A 23668-nucleotide genomic window follows, 5' to 3' on the forward strand; every position below is an offset into this window, starting at 1 on the left:
AATACACATTGAAGATTCATCATTTTGATTCAGTTTCATAATATTGTTGTGATTTTCTTCACAAAACATCCATTGGGGAAAATGAGAAATCACTTTTGTTGATGGATTTTTTTTTTGCCCTTTAATTACAAAAACCCTCAGAAATAAATCCATCAGAGTAATTATAGTAACAATGCATATGCTATAAGTAAATTATATGTCTCAAGTAACCGCAACTGAAATTTCTAAGAAAAATACTTCATGATTATAAAGTAGTGATGAAATACATTAATGTGATCATTAAAATCATTATAACCATCTTATTATTTGTATTAAAGTTCCCTATTTAAAACGTTTATTTGTTTGTTGTAAATGAGTTCATCCAGGAACTGTTATCCCCTTGTACTGAAGAATTATCAAAAGTCTGGAGGGCTTAGTTAATTGGAAGGTTCTTAATAATCTTGTTAGGAAAATTTAGAAAAACTCCCTTCTAAACCATCAAGCAGCTCCAAAAGCAAGATATAAACTGACACTTTATTAATATCCAAGAAGAATTTACTAAGAGAAAAGCTTGAAATAGATCTGAAAAGTAAAAGCCTTATAAATGAAACCACAATAATAAAAATGATGAAAAATTCTTTCCTAGAAAATGGAAAATGCAGAAATAGAAAGGAAAAAATGGGGTTGGTGAAGAAGGAGGCAGAGCTAAAAACCAGTTGAATTGTCTTAAGTCAAAACTGTATTATGTTTTAAGAAATGGTTGTTTATGGTTCCAAAATACAGTATAGATTAACATTTACAAGGAAAAGAATTGTTAATAAATCTAACTAGATTAAAATATATGATAAAGTATTATAATGATACTATATTATAATTATACGATAATGAAACATTTTATTCCATTAGAATTTAACACATAACTTACATAATTAATAGAAAAGCTTGTACAGGGAAAAAACATATGTTATGTCCCAACTATAGAAACACTCATTTTTAAAATTTCCATTCCTTTCTTTGCACTAAGGATAGAAACAAATATTTTCACAAAATAAAGGAGTGGTTTTTTTTTTTTACTATTTTAACTATTTGAACAAACTTATTTTGCTCTGAATTTTACTAATTTCAAGAATAGTGTTAATTAGTAAAACTAATTAATTTCACCAGTCTTTGGATAAATGAGTGGAATATGAATTAGTGCAATTTTATTACATGTGGTACAGCAATCCCTTTCTGAAAAGCAGGTAATCAAAATAGCTGATAGTGTAATTTAGGTTGTAAAATTTAAATATTTAATGCAACATCTGCAACATAAAAGATATTTACAAAATATCATGAATAAATACATTTGGACTTTTGTGTGTACAAAGTCTAGTATTCAGTATTTATTTTCCCACTTATTCTACCCTCATGCTTTGTTTTTACTAGTTATATATGTTGGATATATACATGCTAAATAATTCTATGTTTAAATGTAAGAAATTCTAGAACCCATATTTTTAATATATATATATTTTTTGTTTTTAAAAATAAAAACTCTATTCAATCAGATGTTCACCTTGCTGAAGTTCCAAAAAAAGGGGGGGGGAGGGGCAAAGAGACTTTGAAAAAAAAAGTCTTTGAAAGAGCAAAGTATAAAATATGGTGAAAACGTTGAAAGGTATTTTATTACCATAAGCTGTAGTAAATGTGAATTTAGTCTCGAGTGACCTAAATTAAATACAGAAACTTATACACTATTTTCTCTGATGGGTCTAATGAAAATACAGTTTTTAAGCAAGCTTTTAAAAAAAACCAAACAAAAGAAAGCATGTTAATGTGAAATGATCCTCCACTAATGATTTTCTTTTAAAAAGGAGAAAAAAACTTCCTATAAAGCCTAAACAAGGCAGAAAAGACACACAGACACACATCTGTCATATGTTTGCGGCTTTATAGTTACTGCTTTAAGAAAGGATGTGAGTTATGAAGTGAGTCCTTTTGTAAACATTCTAATAAAGTCTGGATAAGACACACAAGGCATCAGAACCCTTCAAGCTGCTGTTCTCTAAATAACACTAAGAATTATATGGAAGTCTCCAACGTCCACGTATAAATTGTTACACCAACTCAAAACATTAGACTGCTGCTTTTTCCTTTATTCTTTTTTTTTGCTTCATTTTAAAGATTCTTTTAAGAAAACCTGCTTTATTCTTCTACTTTGCAAAGGTGAGAACAGTGCCGTGAAAAATCTACATTTTATAAGATTCCCGTGCTTTTTAGAGAAAGAGATCAGTATATTTAATTTCTGAGTCCTAATTCCCCCTTCGCCCCCTTCTAAAGCCTCTATTCCTTAGTTCTATGGAGGGAACCAAAGATGACATGAGCTTGAGCTGTTCTCGGCATTTACTCTTACGAGGAAGGTTGGTAAAAGGGACATAGAAAGGCCGATTAGCCTCTGATTACTTTGCTAACTGTCGTCTTTAACAACAAAAATGAGAAGACAATAGATTTTAAAAGTATAGTGGGGGAGATGGACACATATGTAATAACTTAATAAAGAAATTAAAAATATATATAAGTATAGAACACACAGTAGACTATCTTCTCTTTTTCTCCCCCATCTTTCCTAGTAAATATTTTTGAATCAAATAATTTCATTCGTTTGGGATCAATTTCCACAAACACTGTTTAAAGAACTTACATTCTTTCCTGTTCTCAGACTATATAGTATTGCTAGTTCAAATCTATTTCTCCTAACACGAATGACTCTTTTTAAGAGCTATTTTTTATCATTTAATTCTAATCAAATATCAACTCCTGAAAAAGGACGTGTTAAAAAAATATAAAAATGATTTCCACTAGTTAAAGAAAACAATATTCTTCATTTCTAAAAGTACTTAAAGTGCAAGAAATGTTAAATCAAGAGAAAATCTGAAACTGTTAAAAGGAATTGACTAAAGTAAAATTAACAAATTATTACCAAAGTATTGATAACAAGTTTTGTTTCATGACTATTTACAGTGTTACTAACTAAAAGCAACAAAGAAATATAAATATGACAAAAAATAAATAAAATAAAAACTAACACTACAGATTAAGTATGCTGGCTTGTGTAGGATGTGGAACTCTAATCAACTTCCTAAGACACTCTAATTAGTATTTACTATTATTTCATGAAGATTTATGTTCTTTAAATTTACTGTTAAATTTAGTCTGTGAATCTCACATCATGAATCTATTTCTATTTTCTGCAATAGGTATTACCTACAAATAAGAATGGCTACTGCAAGATTAGATGTCAAAAAAAGAAAAGTAGAAAGAGCAAAGAATTTGAGATTATAAAAGTCATAAAAATATTTTAATTTTTACTTGACTTTCTATTAACAACACCCAGCAACTCTGGGACACTCACCCTCTTTAACTATCACTATATATATGTATGCATGCATGACAACAAAATACGTTTCAATAGAAATATATTTGAACTAGCGAAGCAAAATTGCTTGAAGCTTTTGATCTGTCTCCTAGCTCCCATCTCTGAAAGTCTTTTCCCCTCAACAGTTACATTCAAAAAGTCCAAGATATACAGCTGATGATTCAAGCTGAATGACACGACGATAAACTATGGTTTCTCCTGAAGATAAAATACGTCATAAATCGGTGCAACACTTACCTCATTTTAAATATTACTGTCTCCTTTTATCAGGTAACACTATATGACCTCCCCTTACCTTCCCTCTTCCCATATTTTACATGGGATTTTAATTCTATACAATGATCACAACCAGAATTTTTTTTTAATTAAAATAGGATATATGGCTTTAAAGGCTTAGGTTATCTGATAGACAGATTTAATTTAAAAAAAAATAACGAGGACAGTCTGACTTCTGATGCCCTGTAAAATATGGCAATCACGGAATTAGACCAATTTTTAATTGCAATAACTCTCTATACTTAGCTGCAATTTATCAAATGCTATAAAATGATAGGCAGTACGGTTTCATAAAGTGGAAATGCATTCACAGCTAAATGGCAAAGAGATATTTTTGTAGGGAGTATATGACAACATAATGTGTCTTTTTTCCTCATTAAAATATCTATTCATGAATCACAGTGGCTCCATCAACACAGTATTGGTAGTGGACTGCTTGATTTATGCCGGCCAGACTCTAGCCAGAAGTTAGCCTTTTTCTGGATACTCTAGTCTGGATTACACTCCTGAAATTACTAAATGTGTTAAATGTACTAGGATAAATCCTGATTAGCACAGCTTTGGACTCATATCCTTCATCTTCCCTTGTTGAGAGGGGGGGCTCTCTTCCTTGGCTGAATAAAGAGGAAGGAGGTTCCCCAGTTGGGAAAGAGCAGCTGGGAGGGATGCACCAGTGGGCAGCGGACAGCAGGCTAACCTTTTCCCTCCCCACCTGCCCCAGAGCAGACACTATGCAGCCCTTCCGGATACACCAGTCTTGTCTATCATGGGGAACATTAGTGGCAAAGACTTCTTCCCATTCTCCAGTCGCTTTTATCTGAAACTGGGAATCTGAAGAGAAACCTGTGGACTCAGCCCCCTGACTCACACCCGCAACTGACTCTATCTTTTGAGCTTTGTTCTTCATTTCTCATAATATCTCAGAAGTCACTTAATGAACTCTTAATTATACCCTTTCACCAGAAGGTCCCTGTAATCTGCTGATTCATTCCATCACACATTAAGGGAGATTCCCAAACCAGATGAAATCTCTTTATTGACTCAATCCATCCTATTAAAATCATTGCACGCTTTTTTTTTTAACCGCATAAGGTCTCTTTACTATCTGAGAGCTTTACATACATGTCAGTAAATGACATACCCTATTTTCATATAGTATGAAAAAGAAGTAAGATGCCTTTTATGCAATCCTATTGATTTTAAAGGTTTCCACTTAGGGCATGCTTTGTGAGGCTTTTCTAATTCTGGTGATAGATTTGTTCATATCAGACTGTTTCACCATCCCATGCCTTTGCCACACCCTTGAGTGGACATGGGGTTAATAGTGCAATCTATAACCTTGACACAGAATGAAGCCAATTAGTCTCAACATTCTCTCCCAGCAGCTTTCCCAACCCATAACCCTGAAGCCCCAACTTTACCTGAGTCCTGAATACTGCCAGCTTTCCCTCTCCCAAGCTCTAAACAACATTCTTTCTACACGAAAGGGTTCTCTTCTTCCTTCTTGCCTTTGACAAGTAAACCTCCCGCCTGTGCTGCGCGTACTCCCATCTCCTCTTGCCTCCCCAGACACTTTGCATCATCAATTATCAGCTCTCATCCTCGCCAGGGACTCCTAACAATGTCTTCAAAGACACATGCAACCAGTTGGGGAAAAAACTACTTCATGTGTCCCACCACATTCTTCAGCTATTCTTCCATTTCTGTCCTTTTCTTTGCTATTAACTTCCCAAGCACTCGATCTTCTTCTAGCGCACATAAGCCACGCATCATTAATTACTGATTTCATGTCTATCTTCTCAAGAGAGCTATACACTCCATAAAGGCAGAGATTAAGTTGTCTTGTTCCAGGCTATAAGCTCCATGCCTAATACGGTCTGGCACATAGTAAGCATTCAAAAATATTGATGAAATTGGATTTTTTCATTTTAATAAGTGCTTCTTTTTTTTTTTTTTTTTACCTCTTTCACCATAATTCCTGAAAATCTGGTTTCCACTTCTACTCTCATGAAATTGTACACTAGCAAAAGTGTTATGGTTTGGGGGGTGCCAGAAGCAAGGAGGAATAAATGATAAAACCATTGGATAGAGGAGTAAAGGAGAAGGGGGGGGGGGGAGAGATAGAGAGAGAGACATAAAACCACCAATATTTAGCCAGAAAACTAAAATTTCAAAACACATGAAGAAATCTAATAAATTACTGTCTCAACAATTACTTACAAATCGATACATAAAATAACATTTTTCTCAGCCTTCACTTTTTTGACCTTTAAGAACCTGATGCACTTGAGGCCACTTTCTTTGGGAACCCTCCAGCGAACGGTTCTCCTCACAGTCCAGTTCCTGAGACTTTTTCTCAGTCTCATTCCTCCGACTTTTATAAATCCACCCCAACCTCCTTGCCTGGAATGTTGTGCAAATTCCAATCTCTCCCATCTCAATCCACACTGAACATTATAAGGAGGCCAATTGCCCCAGTTCAAAAATTTCCAAAGCTTCCACTGCTTGTATTGCTAAATCTTAACTCCTTATTCTGGCATTCAAGGCCCTTCATAATCTATACCTTAATCTCTCTCCAAACATACCTCCCAAATTACTTATTGTCAGCCCAATCTACTTACTAAGACCATGAATGTCTTATGTTTTCTTCCCTAGGACTTTGCTTAATGTCAGTTGCCCTGCCTAGAATGTGTCCCCCTCCTTTTAGTATATCCAAATATTATTTTTCTTTTTTTCCAAAAATTGCACCAAAGTAAAGCAGAGCTCTGGTTGATGGGAGCGTGTTGCTTAGCTGTTAGCAGGTCGGCTCTCACTACACGCTTATTGGGTAGTAGCGCAACCCTAAGAAAAGAATGGCTATTATTCATCTTTTAATATTCAGTCCAGATTAGTGTTTCTTCATTAAGACCCAACGAAAAAAATCCGAAGAATAATGGTGTCCATTTGAACCATTTCTTTTGGAAACCAACCATGGACTTAATTATTTCTTCTGTTTTCTTTTGTTAGGTTGGGAATAGCTTTGTAATACATTATAGGTGTTCAAAATTCAAAGGGTATAGAAGTACATACCAAAAAAAAGTCTTTCTCCTAACCCCATCCTTCAACCAGCTAGGTTCCCTCTTAAAGCAACCAATGTTATCAGCTTTTTGTGTATTTTATTAAAAGTAAATAAAATGCATTGTTTTTTAATATGTTTAGTATTTAGTATCAAGCAAATATTTATCTCCATAGATATTTAATGCTTTATGTAGTAACATGTTTTTCCCATTTATGGACACTGTGTGCCTTGGTTTCTTTATAGATTTTAAAAAATTATTTATAGATTATTTTTAGAGAGAGGGAGAGAAATATCAATTTTGCTCCAATTATTTATGCATTCATTGGTTGATTCTGGTATGTGTCAAACCTGCAACCTTGGCGTATCAGGATGACACTCTGACCAATTGAGCTACCCAGGCAGGGCCTTGGCTTTGGTATAGAAATGTCTGTCACAAATATTCCTCAATTGTGCAATTTTTTCTTTCAAGTTTGAAACAGACTAGTCAATGGTAAGACTGAATCTCCACTACCTTCCTCCTTAATTAAGAAGGATAAAAAAGTAAGCAGTAGGTTTTCTTCAAGCACTTCCTCCCCATACACAGCCTTTAAAGGAAAATTAAAGCACAACTAATCACTTATGCAGATGTGCATTGTTTTACTGCCATAGTTTAATGTGTTCCAGATAAGGCACAGATTATCCTATTTCCTTTGGTTCTGATACATATGCTGATATGAAGATTAACAGAATCACTGATTTGTAATGGATGATTCTGTTTCATTCTAGAATCTCTCATTTCTGCTTTCCAAAGTTCGCTGAAGGTATGTTTGCACTGAAATTTTTGTTTCATAATTATGTCCCTCTCCATTTCACCTGGCACATATTAGAAATGACAGGAGAGCCCACCCACCTTGTTACTACTTCTTAAAAGCCCTATAGTTTCCTATAATTATGTTAAACATATATACCAAACTCTGAAATGATAAAGCTTCAATATTTTTTTATTTATTTAAAGTTATAAAATAATACTTAAAGGTCAAGCATTGAACTCAAAATAAGTTCCATTCATAGTCAAACATTGGACCCAGCAGTACTAACTTAAGGTATTACCCAATACATAATGAAGTATATGTTTGTAATCAAATGGTTTATTTGGTCAATAGAGAGCTAAAGCAGATAAGCTAGAACTCCTCAAAATTCATTAAAGTGTCCTCAACTATCAGATTGGCTATTTTTAATGGATCAAAATTATTATATAGGTGCGAGATATTCTCTTAACTTCATAATATACAAAACAGCAACTTAATGTATACCCCATGCATGACCCTGGAATTCTTTCTGATTAATCTTATATTTAAGTCAATACCCAGGGTTTAAATATTAATTATAAACTCCCAATTTTTGTTAGGAAAAAAGTATCTTGAACCACTAAATAAAATTCCATTTTCAAAAAGTTAGTCTAGATTATTTTTATCTATACCAGCACTAATAATTTTTAAAAATTCGAATTTTTTTTCTTAGAACACAGTAGAAAGTACTAGCATTGTAGGCTTAAGAATTATAGTAACTCATTAAATCACCAGAATTATAATGCTGGTGTATGCTATTTTCTTTAATGGCATATTTCCTTTCCAACTAAACACATACGCACAAACAATATTTTCAAAAGTTTACTTTTATTCCTAACGGCACTTCACCTAGAATAGTCTCATAAATACAAAATTCATTGTAAATTACAAAATATGCAGGTGTGAGTGAGATCAAGTAGGCTTCACTAATTCTGATCCATCACAAAGATTGGGTTTCTTTTTTATCCTCAACTTTGCTAAACTTTGTTTGGGGTTTTATTTCAAACTTTGGGTCCATATTATCAGCTACTATATTTGAATATTTACCAGCTAAGAAATTAAGTAACATTTAACAGTTAAACAAATTGCTCAAGTGAGATGTTAAGACACTGTTAAGGCAGGTTGGAAGCACTTAGTTTTGAAAGGCATGATATATAGCTAGGGAAGTGAGTGTACCCAAATAATTACACTGTCTTTGAAAGAGTGGCCTATTTATAAGTAGAATAGCCAATGAGATTGAGGTAGTAGTTGTCAAATTTACAGGAAGTAATTAAAGGGGCAGAGATTCTCTTCTTTTACTGGTTGTTTCTGGATTCCATAGAGATTATGAAGAGAGACAAGAAAAATGACAGAGCAGCCTGAACAGCCCATCAAACTTTCTACTAAGAAAATTGTTTTCCTCCATGGGTAAACTTTCCAGTTAACAAACACTTTTTGCTTTTATTTTATACTTGTATTGATTGTGATTTTGCACACAAAAATGTTTGATTTCTACATTTTAATGAAAACATGGGGATGTTTTTCCCCGAGAGACTCGTTCCCTGTTTCACCAGCATTTTGTAATCCTCTCCATCTTCAGTTCCTTTGGTTTGCTGCCATCTGGCTTTGTGCCTTTGATTTTGTGAATAAGGTCCCCAATTGTTTCTGCAGCTGTTATCAGTGCAGTCTGCCCTGTTGCAAATGGAGAAAACAGAAAAAAAAAATCTCCACAACTTACACAACATTTCATTCCTGTGGCTCTCTTCCCAGGCCCCGATTGTGATTATCTAGTGTACATTCCTCAACACAGATGCTGACATTACTACACCCTTGGTTCAAGGAAGATATAAAAGTGAACCCTTTCCAGTAATCATTATTTATAAACATATTCATTAATCTATGAATATGACATCTAATAATTCTATTCACATTACATATATATATGATTGTTTTCATTCATGGTCATGATAATGCTTCTAATGATACAATTTCTCTCTTGTTCCAACCAGTTGTTTCCTATGTCCACAATGATGTCTATATCTTCCATACTGACCTCATGCAAAATCATAATTTTCAAATTGTACTCCCATGAGCCCAGGGGGAAGAAGTAAAGATGTTGAGGGTGGTGAGCTGCTACCGGCCAGTTCTCTGTAATAGACACATCGCCCTCTTTTCAACCAGGGCAATTCTTTCTGAGTTCATTTCACGATTGGGCTTCCAGGTAAAATTCCATTTGAAATACAAGTTTCACTATAAATTTTTTAAAAATATTTTTATTGATTTCAGAGAGGAATGGAGAGAGAGAGAGAGAGAGAGAGAGAGAGAGAGAGAGAGAGAGAACCATCAATAACGAGAGAGAATCATTGATCTGCTGCCTCCTGCACACCCTCCACTGGGAGTCGAGCCCGCAACCCAGGCATGTGCCCTTGACCAGAATCAAACCCGGGACACTTCAGTCCGCAGGCCGATGCTCTATCCACTGAGCCAAACCAGCTATTCTTCTGATTGTGTTCACTATAAATTTTGAGGATAACTGCATTCACTCACTATTGTGGAAGGGGGCAGGTTATTTCAGACAATAAATAGATAAGATATTATTGTAGTTGAAAAGGCCTTTATTAGCAACTTCCCCTGAAATATCTGCCCTTGTGGCAAAGCCACCTAGAATTTCCATTTCCAGTCCCACCTCTTTTTAAGCATTGAAAACATTAATTTCAGGGGAACTGTAATAGGTTGGACAGGAGAACACATTAAGCCATCCATCAGCACTTTCATATGAATAAGTTTATGTATTAACTCTTGGGCCTGGAGGAAAAAAATTGGTTAAGTTTTTTGGGGGGTGGGGTTGGGGATAGAGAAATGTTTTCTAGGTCACCACTTCAGGGAACTGTAAGTTACTCTGTCATTGGGAAGTGGAGGGGACGAAAAGAAAAGATATGGAACCCTGAGCAGTAGAGGGCAGTGATAAGAAACCTAGGCTCTAAAAGCTGAGGCGTGAGAGCAAAGGGCTGATGCCTAGTGAAGGGTGGAGCAGTTCTCATCTGACCCTCCCCTTGGGCAGTAGAGCTCCTACCTCCAAATCCAGAGATTTTCTTTTCTGATAGAGCTACTTTATTCTTCTGATTGTGTCAACTATAAATATTTTTGTTTTAATTGAATTTTACTTTAAAAGGATTCTGTTGTCACCAGTACCAATAACAGTGCCTAACATAGCTCCATCCTGAGTTCTGTCACTTTCATAAAACAGGTCTATTCTTCCCCCAATTCAGGCAAGAACGTTCTCAAATCTACGCACAAAATTTGTTATACACATTGATATGTAGGGCCCCTATATTTTACGTAGGAAGTTATTCATCTAGGATACAAAGGTAAAATGTAATACCATAAACTCCCCAAGGTATGCACAGAGTATTTAACTCCCACAATTTGTAAAACGAACAGGCAAATGGCCTTCTGGGTCTAGTTTTTACATTACATTAAGGTGATGAGTAAAATTGAGTTATAGCTCTGACTCGGTATGTGTAAATTATTATTCCACATCTCCAGGCCTGCCCTGGAGGAAGTTTCCTTTAAGCATACCTCTGTACACAGTGATTTTGTGCCTCTGACCTAACCGAGCGTGATCCCTGGCTAATTCTAAAGCCAAGTCTGCAGGCAGCTTAACTTTACAAAGGAAGAAGGCAGCAAAGTCTGGATTTTAGAAATACTGTGTCAAGTTCCAATAAAGGTCAACTTCAGATGGGAGTGACAGCTAAAGGGGAGGTGGCTGAGAGGTTTCATAAAATGCAACCAGAACTCTCCGAAGAGTTTTCTTACCAGTCGTCCCCACATTTGTCTATGAAATTTTCAAATACACATAGGAGACTTGCTATCATTCTATACATAGTAGAGTTCACATGCATTTTCCCTCTTCTGCGGGCTGTGATCCCTGACCACTCTGGGAGTCAGCCAGGATGCTACTTCAGGCTGAGGAAAAGCCGGCTGGACCCCAACACGCTTTAGGCTCCTCCGGGAAGAGACCCTGTGTGGGTCTCACAACTGTGCCTGTGTTGGCGCGCACTTTGTGTCTAGTTCACGTAGCATGGTCAGGACACAAGAGCTGTACCTTCCCGCAGGTAAGAGCTTTCTCTTCTGCATAACCTTTTGTCCGCCTTGTTCTGAAGAAGCCAGCCCGAAGCGCAAACACCTCTCCAGAGTTCTGCGCACTACCCAGGGTGCAGACACGAATGCCTTGCTGATTTAGCCATTCCTTTGATGATCAAATAAAATGAAGCCTGCTCCCCGCTCTTTGATGTGCGGCTGCGTCCAGGTTCTTAGGGCTGCCGGCCTGAGGCATCCCATGACTTACTGCCTGCGTCCTAGTCCGCGCGCGTCCCCCAAGGTACCTATCGTCGCTGCAGCCGTTTTCCTGCGCGTTCCCCGTTTCTTTTGTTAAGGCTCCATTTACACAAATTACTCCTTCCTTTCATTAAGGAACCAGGATTTATTTTCTTTGCTCTCTGTATCAACCATGCACACATCCACTGCTGTAGAACCAGTCAACGTTTTGTGTTCTTGTTTATTTTTATTTCTGACGGAGGGAGGTTCAAATCAAATAGCAAAGGCAGAGAAAATAATCAAACAGCTGGCGGTGGGCTCTTGGCTTTTGTTTTCATTCCAGTTTTCCTTTGCGGACCTTTCTCATTCTCTTCTTTACAAGGGCCAATGGAATCCTTGTGAGCAGCGGGTGCAGGCGGTGGCAAGGAGGCTGGGCAAGCCCCGAGACCTCCCTGCCCGCCTGTGAAATGGGCAACATCCCTTCCCACTGAGGAGGGGAGGCTTTCTGGTGAGAGAGAGAGAGAGAGAGAGAGAGAGAGAGAGAGAGAGAGAGAGAGAGAGATGTTCCAGCAAAATAAGTCAATGCCTGGAGAAACCAGGCCAGTCCTGATGGCCATTGAAGAGCTGCTAATTCTTCCCCAAGCAACACCTGTGTGTCCTGGGAGCCGGAGCAGAGTGCATCCCAGGAGGGGAGAAGATCCAAGCACAGCCCTGGTGGAGACAGAACACCCTCTCTCACGGAGGAACGTGACCTTGACCTGCTTTTTGTTTTGAAGTTGGCCTGGTGCCACTGGAGATCTATGGAGCCAAGATTCCTTAGAGAGTACTAAACGTGCTGAATTGATAACTCCAGGAGTTGAATAATGACCAGTGCGAGTTGGAGTGGCATGAAGTGCCCTTCTCCCCAGGGCCATCGAGATGACAATGGGCTTCTAGGGGGGAGGGGAGGGGGTGTTGTTACCTGCTACGTGGTGCATCGGGGACACTGTGGGAAGCCTCGGGAAGGGAAGGCAGGTGGTTTAAACTACACATAATAAAGAAAACACTTAGGTGACAGAGGGGTTTCAACCAGGTGCCTCTAGTAAAACCACATCCGCTCAGTGCCCAGCCCAAGGTGAGTCTGAACAATATCAACCTGACCCTCCCCTCTGGAGTGGAAAGTAGGAAAGATTTGGTGTAGGTTTTTTTTTTTTTATGCTGTGTCCCCAACCCCTAAACCAGTAGGCATTAAATAAGTATTTAATTGAGTGGTAGAGCATTAAAAGTCACCCACCCACACACACACTACCATGAAACAATGGGATTTACAAACCAAGACCAGTGACAGAAGACAGAGAGAGGCTCTCTACTCACAGTTCTGGTAAGATCTGGCCACCCAGGGAAATTAATTCTGACTCAACAACACCTTCATCTCCTCTTTACAATAAAGGGAAGCAAAATCACACGTGGATGGAAGGGGGCGTGGGTGGGGGGAGGGGAGTGAGTGCTCCTACGGACTCTTCCTTGGTTTCTTGGACAGAAGAGATCCGGGAACTGTGGGCACAGATAGAAGCAACATCAACATTAGCATTATAACCGCAAACCGCAGAACCTTCAAACTATTGTCTAAGTAAAGGAAGTGTATTCATGCAAAATACAAACTATGAAATGGATTTTTTTTGGGGGGGGGGAGGCTCTACCTAGCAAGAGAATTTTTGATCTAGGTCCTTAGGGTTGAGACTCCGGAGGCTTCCCTGCTCTGGCTCCTGTGGGAAGAGACTGATCCACGGCGAACACTGCCGTTCTCGGGGTCGCTCCAAAGACTAGCCTGGACGGTGGACGCCCTCAAAGCAACACCTAGGAGCTCGCCGCCGCCTTCGGTTCTGGGGCCCCAGGCTGGTCCCCAGTCGCCGTCATCTCACTCCCTGCCAGAGGCTGTTCGCCTCTGTGGCGAGTAGCAAAGAACCTCTCCCCGACCTCGGTTTCCCAGCGCGCGCCTTGCAAAAGGGCAGCTTTGGGATGGTGCGCAGGCAGGACCTCTTTCAGAACCAGGACCACTCCAACTCCCCCCGGGTTCTGTCTTGCCCCTGAGGGCTGAAGGGGCCGGGCCCGCCAGGTTAGGAGCTGCTGCAGACACCCGCTGCGGCCTGCCACCCGGATGCAGGCAGGGTCCCTGCGGGTGTACCCATCCCCGAGCGCAGGGCGCCCAGGCGCCGGGATCGCCCTCCAGGCTTTTTTAGAAAGATGCCAAGAAAAAAAGCACCTTTGGAATTCATCCTTCCACCGGTGGGCAGAGGAGCGTGTGGGGAGAGCCTGAGTCCAGGGTGGGGGTGGGGGGGGGGGACTGCGGGGGAGGGGACCTGGAAAATGGGAAATGCGCCGTCTGCCGACCTGGGGTGATTTGGCTTTGATTTTCAAAGGCAGCGAAATGGGGTGGTTTCGGTCTCCCCTATTCAGTGGCTCAGGTTGATCCTGGAGCTCGTTACGGGCGTTAAACTGGTACGCGGGTGGGGCAATTCATTAGGCAAGAAATGGATTAGTTGTTTATTATCTATAAACATTCCAGCCACAGCGACCAATCATAAAACCGCGGAAGGGCCTATAAAATAAAGCGGCGGTGAAGCCTCCGTGTGGGCAGGGCGGGCTTAGCAATTGTTCTCTGTGATAAAGGGTCCATCAGAGCAAGAAAAGGAAAGGGGTGGGAGTCCACGGGAAAGCGATTTGTCGGAAAATAACTTCGATTTCTCTAAGTTGGACGGGGAGGGGGGAAAATTGAGGTGAGTTGGCAAAGGATGAAGCAAGAAAGGAAGAAATAAGGAGTTGGGTCATTAGTGAGGTTGGTACCAGCAATAAAAGCTATTGATTAAACGGAAGAGCCATTTAGTCTTTGGTTCTTGATGAAATACCTAGTCACTAAACCCTGAATGCAGCCTAATAATATTTTATGGAGGGAAAACAAGTTTAAAAATGGCCTCTTTCTAGGGTTAGAAATTCACTATTGAGTATGGCTGAAATTCTTTTTAAGATTCTCATTTGGGATACAACGTTTCCTGATAGGAGCTAGTATCAAACAATTAAGTGCTGTTTAAAAGTATAAAGTCTGATGGTTGTTGTTTTTTTCCACTAAAATAGCTATTTTGCTTCTTTAGGTATTACTTAAGACAAGCTTTAAACTCTCATGGCTTATTTGATATTTTAACATACTAGAAACAGTGGTCAAATATTTATGCTGGCTTCCTAATAACTAATTCAAGAATATTGCCAATTTGATTCAGAACCTAATATTTAGAAATCAAGTTATGGGTAAATTGCTTAAAGACAGTTTAACAAATGTATTGGTTTGGAAACGTATGATGAATAAATTTTAGAATCTCGTTACATACACACACATCAGAAATGTTCTGTTTCTTAGATTTTAAAAACTTTTTTATTGAAGTATAACAATCCAAAGAGAGACAGTAATCATAAGTGAACGCTTGACAAAGAATTTAAAATAATACTTCTCATGTAACTACCTAGATCAAGAAAAGAGCATTACAACACCCCAGACTGGCCACTCATTTAAAAAATATATATATATTAGATTTTTGTTTGGGAGTATTTTGTTTTCTTAAAAAATAAGTTGCTCATCAAGGGCTCAGATCTCTTTTCAATGCCAGCATGGAGGACTTTTTCCCCCTGAGGATTATCTTCAAGAAAATAAAAACGAAATGCTTTGAGCTCTCCTGTGTCGAGGGGGGAACAAGAACAGGCTGGGGGTCTTTTTTTCCCTCCCTCTGGTAACATGCACCTCCCCCAGCTTTCCTTGCTCCGTTTGGAGAGACATAACAAACAAACGATTACATGTTGAAAAACACATCTGAAAACAGAAAGGTCACGTTACTACCGAGTCCTGGGAAACATTAATCTGGTGTTTGGAAAACAGTTGACAGTTGAAGGTTGGGGTTTCTTTTCTATTCTTGGAGGGACTGAGAGGGAGGTAGGGAGTGAGGGAGAGTGAGAGAGAGGGAGGGAGGGAGGGAGAGAGAGAGAGAGAGAGAGAGAGAGATCATTTGAGTGAGAATAAAAAGGTAGAGATCAATACTTTGTGGCCTCTTCTTAAATAAATGCTTGGGGGGAGGGGGGAGCACTACCAACTCTCTAACCCAGATTTCAAAAAGCAAAACAAAACAAACAAACAAACAAAAAACAAATAAAGGAAACTACAGGGACAAAGAGACTGATGTGGCCGGAGTTCGCCCGAGCGTGGAGGTGTGTGCGTGTCTTTTCCTAAAGCAATGAAGGCGAACAGTGAGGAACAATCGCGATAACGTCAAGCCCGGAACGCCCGAGGGGAGAGTCCGCTGGACGAAAACCAGTCCCTTTTCTAATAGCAGCCCCTGAGAAGGTGAAAGTTGATTGCCTGACCACTCGCCTCCCCGCGGCATTCCGCTGAGCCCGCGCGCACCCCGCCCCCTCCGCCCCCGGGTCCCCCAGCCTCCGGCTCCGCGCGCGGAATTCCTTTCCCTGCCCTCGGATGGGCGCCTGGAACCCAGCGCCTGCCCGGGAGGCGAGCTGGGTGTCTGCAGGACCCTGACGTCGGTCTGCGGTGCCTCTCATCTGAGCGTGTGGTGTAGCAGGAGAGAAAAGCCCTGAAGCGCATTCCTGGGGCCAGTCGCTGGAAATATCACCTTGAAACCTGCACCGATAAATTGCTATGACAGCAAAGAGTTAACCCTTCTTTACCGGCACCCTTAGATGCGACCCCTGTAAAACAGAACGAATGAGAGGCAGGGTGGTGGCGGGGGCGGGCAGGGAGAGCGGGGATCCAGGGGCACGGGACCCAGCGGCAGTTTTCCAGGGGCTCACTGTGACCCCGAGAATGCCGCTTTCATTGGGAGGGGCTCCGGGGTCCCTGCCACAGAGTGAAACCCCATGATGCGCTCTGACATTCTCTGACTGATGGACCATCATCTGGCCTTCGCGAGCCGAACCTTCTCCCCCCAGCCCCTCCCTTTGCGTGTCTGTTCAAGTGCAAATGCGTCTTTGGAGCCAGAGGAGACTCTCCTGCAAAGACCCCGAGCAGATCCTCCGTCCGGGTCGGGAAACGTCGCGCCGCGCCGGGGCGGTGATCCTGCCTGGGGCCGCGGCGGCCAGAGCGCTCTGCCCTGCCGTCTCGGCCGACAGTGATTTATGCGCTGGTGACACACGTCGGCGGTCGACCTGGACGGTTCGCCAGTCGTGGGGAGCTGCGGCGGAGTTAACGCAGGGCTGCTCAGCCCGGAGGACCGCTCTCCCGTCCTGCGCGCCGAGCCCCCGCCTCCCCACCCGGCGCTCCGGGGCGCGGGGTTTCCAGCTTCTCCCGCTTCGGTGGATTCTATTCCAAACCCCTTGATAAACTGAACGCATGTCCACTCTTGGATCCGTCTGGCCGAGTCTGGTGTGGGTCCCGGCGGCCGCGGGCTGCTCCGGGTGCACGCTGCCCCGAGGCCGCAGGGGGCCGAGGCCCGGCGAGCGCACGGTGGGAACGAGCCGCCCTCGAGTTCAGCGCGAAGCGCCTCGGTGGCGGAGGGAGGAGGGACAGGCCGTTTGCCTCGGGAATGAATTATCCTCGATCATTTGTTTTAAGACGTGAACTCCCCCAGAACCCCAGCAGCAGCTGCTGTGGCCGTAGTCCCAACTCCAGGCAAGCGGCCAAACCGTGCTCTCCATGAAAGATCGAGACTGGTTCCATCCGGTTACAGATACAATAATAATAATAATAATAATAATAATAACTATTATTATTATTAATTATTATTTTTTCCGAGCCAGCAGAGGAAGCGCTCCTCTCGCCATTCACCATTCTCAGCACCGAAGCTCGCCGCACCCTCTAGACGTCGCGGAACACACGCCTCCTCCCGGCAGGTCTCGGGTGGGACCTCCCAGGTCCTTGCCCAGTTCCTTTCCCCACGCAGCGGATCAATACATCTTATAAGCACTTCCGGACAAAAACAGACGACGACGAACGATCGCAGAGCATGTAACTGAAGTCAGGCAGCAGTGTTTGGGGAAAATTGTCCCCTGAGACCGAGAGAGGGAAGGGGCTATCCCCCTTTGCACTGCGCTCTATTTCTTCCAACTTCGTGGTCCGCTTGGTCCCAGAGAGAGAGGCGGACGCGGTCTGGAGACGGAATGGGGCGGTTCGTGCGGCTCCTCTCCCGCTCTCCGGAGTTAAATCCCCCAAGCCCATCACCACCAGCAGCCCCGCGGCTGAAACCGAGCCCGGAACCTCGGGGCACCAGGCCCTGCCGTAGACAGACAGACAGACAGAGATGAAGGATGCGACAGTGGGGCCTGAAGTGCTCCGCGGAGATAAGGTCCGGGAATCCAGCAGGAATTGAGCCCGCTGCCCTGCTCTGCCTCTGTTTACATCACACCGTCCCGCCCCCACACCCCCGCCCCCCAACACACACCTGGAGGCCGAGCAAGTGCCCGCGGGAGACAGTTGGGGAAGACGCTCCATCCCCTCCAGCTCCCGGGCGTTGGGGTCCCCTAAAAACCACTCGATTTGCTAAGTTTCGGTGGAAGATGCTAATGAGACAATCGTCGGTATTGCGCCTCAAAGCCCAGAAGGACATAACCTTCCCTGATTCATAAATAGGACTCCAAATTGTGAAGGACGTAAGTGACTCTTCTTCCTTCTGGAACCTGCCGTGGTCCACCTACGATGCCGAGGGAGAGCCGTGTGGTTTGCGCGGGTCACGTGCCAGACGCTGTTAAAGTGAAAGGAAAAAAGGAGCTAGGAGTTTTTAAAAGAACACAGCAAAACGCGCACAGAGTTTTACGAGAACAGTTACAACGAAGAAACTGCTTTTTCCAACTTAATGAAATTTGGTTCTTTTAGTCGTTTGCACAGCTTTTCTGCGTGGATGACGTTTGATTGTAAAACTTAACTTTCCAGAAAAGAAGATTGCTCCCCTAACCAAATTATAACGCCAGGGCAAACAGATAGGATATTTGGCTTTTAAACACACGCAGTTATTTTTAAACAAAATGTTTTTAACTACCTGGAACACATACAAAACACTAAAGATGGTTGTATTTTAGAAATTATCACAATACATCCCCTTCTAAGAATTAGGAATTTACCCCCACTTAAACCAAGAAAGAACAACTCTTTGGGTTAAATATTTTTTCTTAATTCCTAGATGTGGATTGGAAAGTAATAAAATGAATATTTGCAAGAAATCATTCAATGTCAAGATTAAAATGCTGTATAATTTTCCTAATAAAACATAGCTTACACTTCATAACATGTGAAACTCATTTATAAATTTTACACTTCTTTGAAACATAATTCACTTATGTCATATATGTTTTGTAGCAAAATGGAAGTCTTAGTGTTTAAGCACATACTGTAATGTCACTTACTTTGATTTATTTTTTATCTTTTAAAAGCCCCTCTCCCAAATGAAAGATCTTTTTGTTTAAACAGCAAATGATATAAAAATATAAAATCTGAAGAAATTAGCTATTGGAAAATCTTTTGACAATATTAGGGATTATATTTGTTGTTTTTTTTCTCTTTCTAATTTACATATTTGAATATATATATTTGTGTCACCACATAAGTCATGCATATTAGGCAGGAGAAACTAATTTTGAAACTCATTTATTTTAAAAATGTTACACATAGCTTGAGGTGAGTAAACTAAATTTAGATTTTTTTTGTCACAATGATACAACAAATATTAGTACTATATTGTTGATATTAAAAGGCAAACCTTTTAGCCTGTGATTTATATTTTTTAAAAAGTATGTTGAACTATTTGGTCAGACTCTATAAAACCAGTGTCTTCAGTAGCTTTTATTATAAATATTAATATTCAGATTATAGAACTATCCATTTAAGGAGAACTTTTGAGAAACACAAGCATAAAAATGAAAAGACAGTTTCCCCACATATTCACACTCTAAACTTCCTATCCTCAGTGAAGCAGAAATAATCCTTTTATTCCATTAAAATGGTCACTAACCTTATAAAGATAAAAGAATGTTTTAATCTCTTACCTGAAGGAGTCTTGTCAATGTAGCAGGAACTGAAATTGGGACTGTTCTGTGTTGTCCATTACAGTACAGGGCTCTGTGCTGTTTTGCCTTTGTGAAGGCTGAAGTAACAATGTATGACTATCGCCTCCTGGGACCCTTAGGAAAATGAAATAGATAGCTGGTTCAAATACATGCTCTAGACCTTCACCCAGGGATATTGTGGAGAAAAACAAATGATTTCACAGACACTAAAAATAATTGAAAGGTTATTCTGTAATTTGTTTTTCTCGTGTATGTTATTTTATATGTACCTATAAATGCTATGTTCAATCAATAGATCTATAAGAAATGATTTTTAAAATGTTATTTAAACCTCTATTTTTTTTTAGAGCAGCAAAAATTACCTGAGAAGCAACTTCTACTTTTGAAGTCTTTGAAATGTATATTTTAATTCATAATGCAACTTTCTCATCCTAAAAAATTTTACGCTTCTTAAAAACTGGCATTTTAAAAATTTCTGTTGTTTAGTAAGTTATGTATGTGAGGTTGGATTTCCTACAGCTTTTGTCAAAATAAAGTCACTGTTTGTTTGGGGTTTAATATTTATTTAGATGTGTATGTATATTTGTTTAAAACTATGAACTCCAAAGAGAGTTTTAATTCTATGCAACATAAATGAGTTTTATTAATATATATATATATATATATATATATATATATATATTTAGTTTCAGCTTAAAAGAACCAAGATTGTGTATTAACAACGTATTATCAAAACCTATAAGGATATTGCCAATCTAATATCAGCTTGATTTGCAAACATAACAATTAAGTTCTTTCAATTAACCATAGGTATACTGTTATATGTTGTCTGTATACATATTTTGTTGATTTTAGAATGGAAAATAATCCTCCCGAGAAATTTGAGGTGGATTATCTAATTATTTTTTTCCAGCCCAAATTTTTAGGTGCTAAAACATAAGCATATGTTTTGCTTTTTAAAATATTTCCAAAAGAAAATCTCAGAAATCAAAAAGACATTAGAGAAATGCTTTATCTAAAAATTATGATGATTATTTTGCTTTATGAAATCACCAATCTTTATACCAGGAGAAATATCTTTAGAAGTCATTAACACTGTTGGGTCTCTGAGTAGAAGCATAGAATGTTATTTTGAAAAAGAATAATACATATTCATACATTTATACATAGGCATACACACTCTTTTATAAAAAAAAAAAGGCTTCATAATTTTTGGCAGCAGAAAAAGGGAATAGCAGGCATCAAAGCCTGAAGTAAGAAGAAAGCTAGTCATGGTTTTCAGGCAAAGGAGAAAGGACATTTCCCAGGGTATCTTTAATTTCATTTGGAGCAGTTGGAATGAGGAGAGTTAGGTTCTCACTAAACTATCTGCATTATCTGTTTACACTGAGCAATGATAACATCTCCTGTTCCTAATGAACTATGTAGACATATTTCTAACCCCAAAGTATAGACCCCACCACCACTTACTATTTTTTTCACCACTCACTTTTGAAATAATTTGTAACGTTCATGTCAGTTAGGACACACATTTCCCCAACACCACATTTCCAATTCTCCGTAAGGACAGTCTTTAAATGGAGTATGAACCCATCATTCACTTAACAACTATTTTTACCTACTAAGTGTCAGGCACTATTCTAGGAGCACCGATGAGGAAAAGAAACAATATCCTTGCCCTGGGTTAGAGCAATTCTTTCTGAGAGTATGGAAATTAATCACTACAGGGGTGGGGGTGGGGGGAAATAAAATAAAATCCTGTAGTTTTCAGGTTATCCACCAGGTGGCGAAATGTGCAAAACTGATAGCTTAATATGGATCAAAATTTGGTGCAAAGAATAGAGTATTTCTATGAAAATTTCCACCATATTTTGTTTAAAATGTCTCTTTTGTAACACTACAATTAATAGCTAATGGTTATAAAGCATCTTGTGTTCAGTTTTCTAAAGCATTCCTTGCGAGGGACTCATCCCTTCAAGGAGAGAAGAGTCAGCTGTGTTCCCCAGAGGCCTCTCTGGAAGATTCTAAGCTTATCTTAAGAAATTCTGCTTTTACCCTCCCATTTTTCTCTGTCCCCAAGGTGTGGGGATTATAGAAATCTGCCTAAAGACTGAACATCTGGCTTTGCATGGGCCTCCAGGAAGTCTTGAGTCTATTGTATTCAAATTCATGTAGAGACACTTAGGTATCACACTGCGATTTGCTTGTATTGTCCCAAACATTAACATCTTAGAATAACACCCATGCTGAAAAGTAGTCAAACATATATGACAATGTATACATACATGCAATCATATCTATATTTCGTTTCCAGACTCCCCTTAAGTGCAACCTCTCACTTACATTGAAGGAATAAAATTATGTATTCAGATCTCTTGGGAATAGAATATATTCTAAAATACCTTTCTTCACCTTCAGACTCCCAAAGAGGTAAAAAAAAAAATAAAAAATCTTCCATTCTTAGAAAATGGTTTATATAGGATGTAGAAATACTTTTAGAGTGGTTTAAATGTAGTTTGAGATTTTTCCTAACTTCTTACTACCACCACCACGCCCTACAAGATATGACCTCTGCCTTCTTCTCTAAAACTCACCTGCCATGGGTTTCCCCATCATGCATTCCTCACATATTGACTGGCTTTTCTTGTTTCAGTGGCTCTTTTAAGGTACTTGGAGTAGAGAAGTGAATAAGGCAGTGCATTCCTTCATGAAACTTACATCCTATTGTACAGGGACCAACTTTGTTTTCACCTCATGGCCTTTGCATTGGCTGCTTCCCTTGCTTTGAAACACTCTTACCCGTATCTTCCCAGCCACGGGTATATTTAGATAGATGCATATCCAGGACTCACTAGCCTGTGACCCCTAAACAAAGTCAAGTTTATCTCCTCAGAGGGTACTTGCGAAGACTAAATGAGTTAAGGAATACAAAGCCTTTAGCAGAGTAAGCTTTAATAGCAGAGTAAGATACATGTTATCTATTATTTTGATGTTATTATTTATTGCCAAATGAAATATCCTTGTCATATTGACCAAACTACAAAACAAGAATTCTAACTTACAGAATCTATTTCCAAGATGCTGAAAGAGTATTTCCTGCCAGGGCCAGAGCTCTGCTGTGCAGCGTAATACAAATATTCCTGGTTTAACAGTATGGTTTTTATCATGGATGCCAACTGGAAAATAATTTAGAGATGCTTTCCATCGGAACCAAATTTTGACCCTTTGCTGCATTTACATTCCCACTGCAAAGTGTTTAAACTTTTATTATTGCATTTATCACATTGTATTATAGTCATGGGTAGGGCGACCATACTTCCTAGTGTATGCCTGTTGTCTTGAAGTGCCATCTGGTTTAGCATTTTAGCACTTTCAGAAGTGTCCTGGTGTAGACAATAAACTCTGTAGTCCCCCAGGTTATGGGGCAGGTGCCTGGCTGGAGAGGCTGAGGAGCACTGGGGTGGTCCTAAGTCTGGTGTGGGCGTTTGTGAGGAATTGGTGAGTCTGGTTCCTCGGAGCTGTCTGGCTGATTTGCATGCAGAGAAGGGCTTTGAGGGCTAAAGGCAGAATCAGTGGAGGAAAGTCAAGAGGGCCTCAAAGACAATGGCTAGGCCCGGAAAGAGAGGGTTCCTCTTCCCACTTCTGCTGAGAAAACATATGCCTGGACAGGGAGACTTACAGAGAACAGCACCACTTTGGCTCATGTAGAGCTTATAGTTGTAATAAGTATATTAGGGGACAGCATCCCGGTCAAGGCAATGGGATATAACCCAGAAGATGCTTTGC

The 23668-nt window shown here is 40.1% G+C and overlaps 1 non-coding gene across 1 annotated transcript; it reads right to left on the bottom strand.

The window, feature by feature from the left end:
- Positions 1 to 6401: 6401 nt before the first annotated feature.
- On the bottom strand, positions 6402 to 6527 carry LOC111826557. Its single transcript, XR_002829907.1, has one exon. It is a non-coding gene; the product is annotated as a U4atac minor spliceosomal RNA (small nuclear RNA).
- Between the last annotated feature and the right edge of the window lie 17141 nt (positions 6528 to 23668).

This window comes from Myotis lucifugus, unplaced genomic scaffold (genome assembly GCF_000147115.1).
Source record: "Myotis lucifugus unplaced genomic scaffold, Myoluc2.0 scaffold_1, whole genome shotgun sequence".
NCBI lineage: Eukaryota > Metazoa > Chordata > Mammalia > Chiroptera > Vespertilionidae > Myotis > Myotis lucifugus.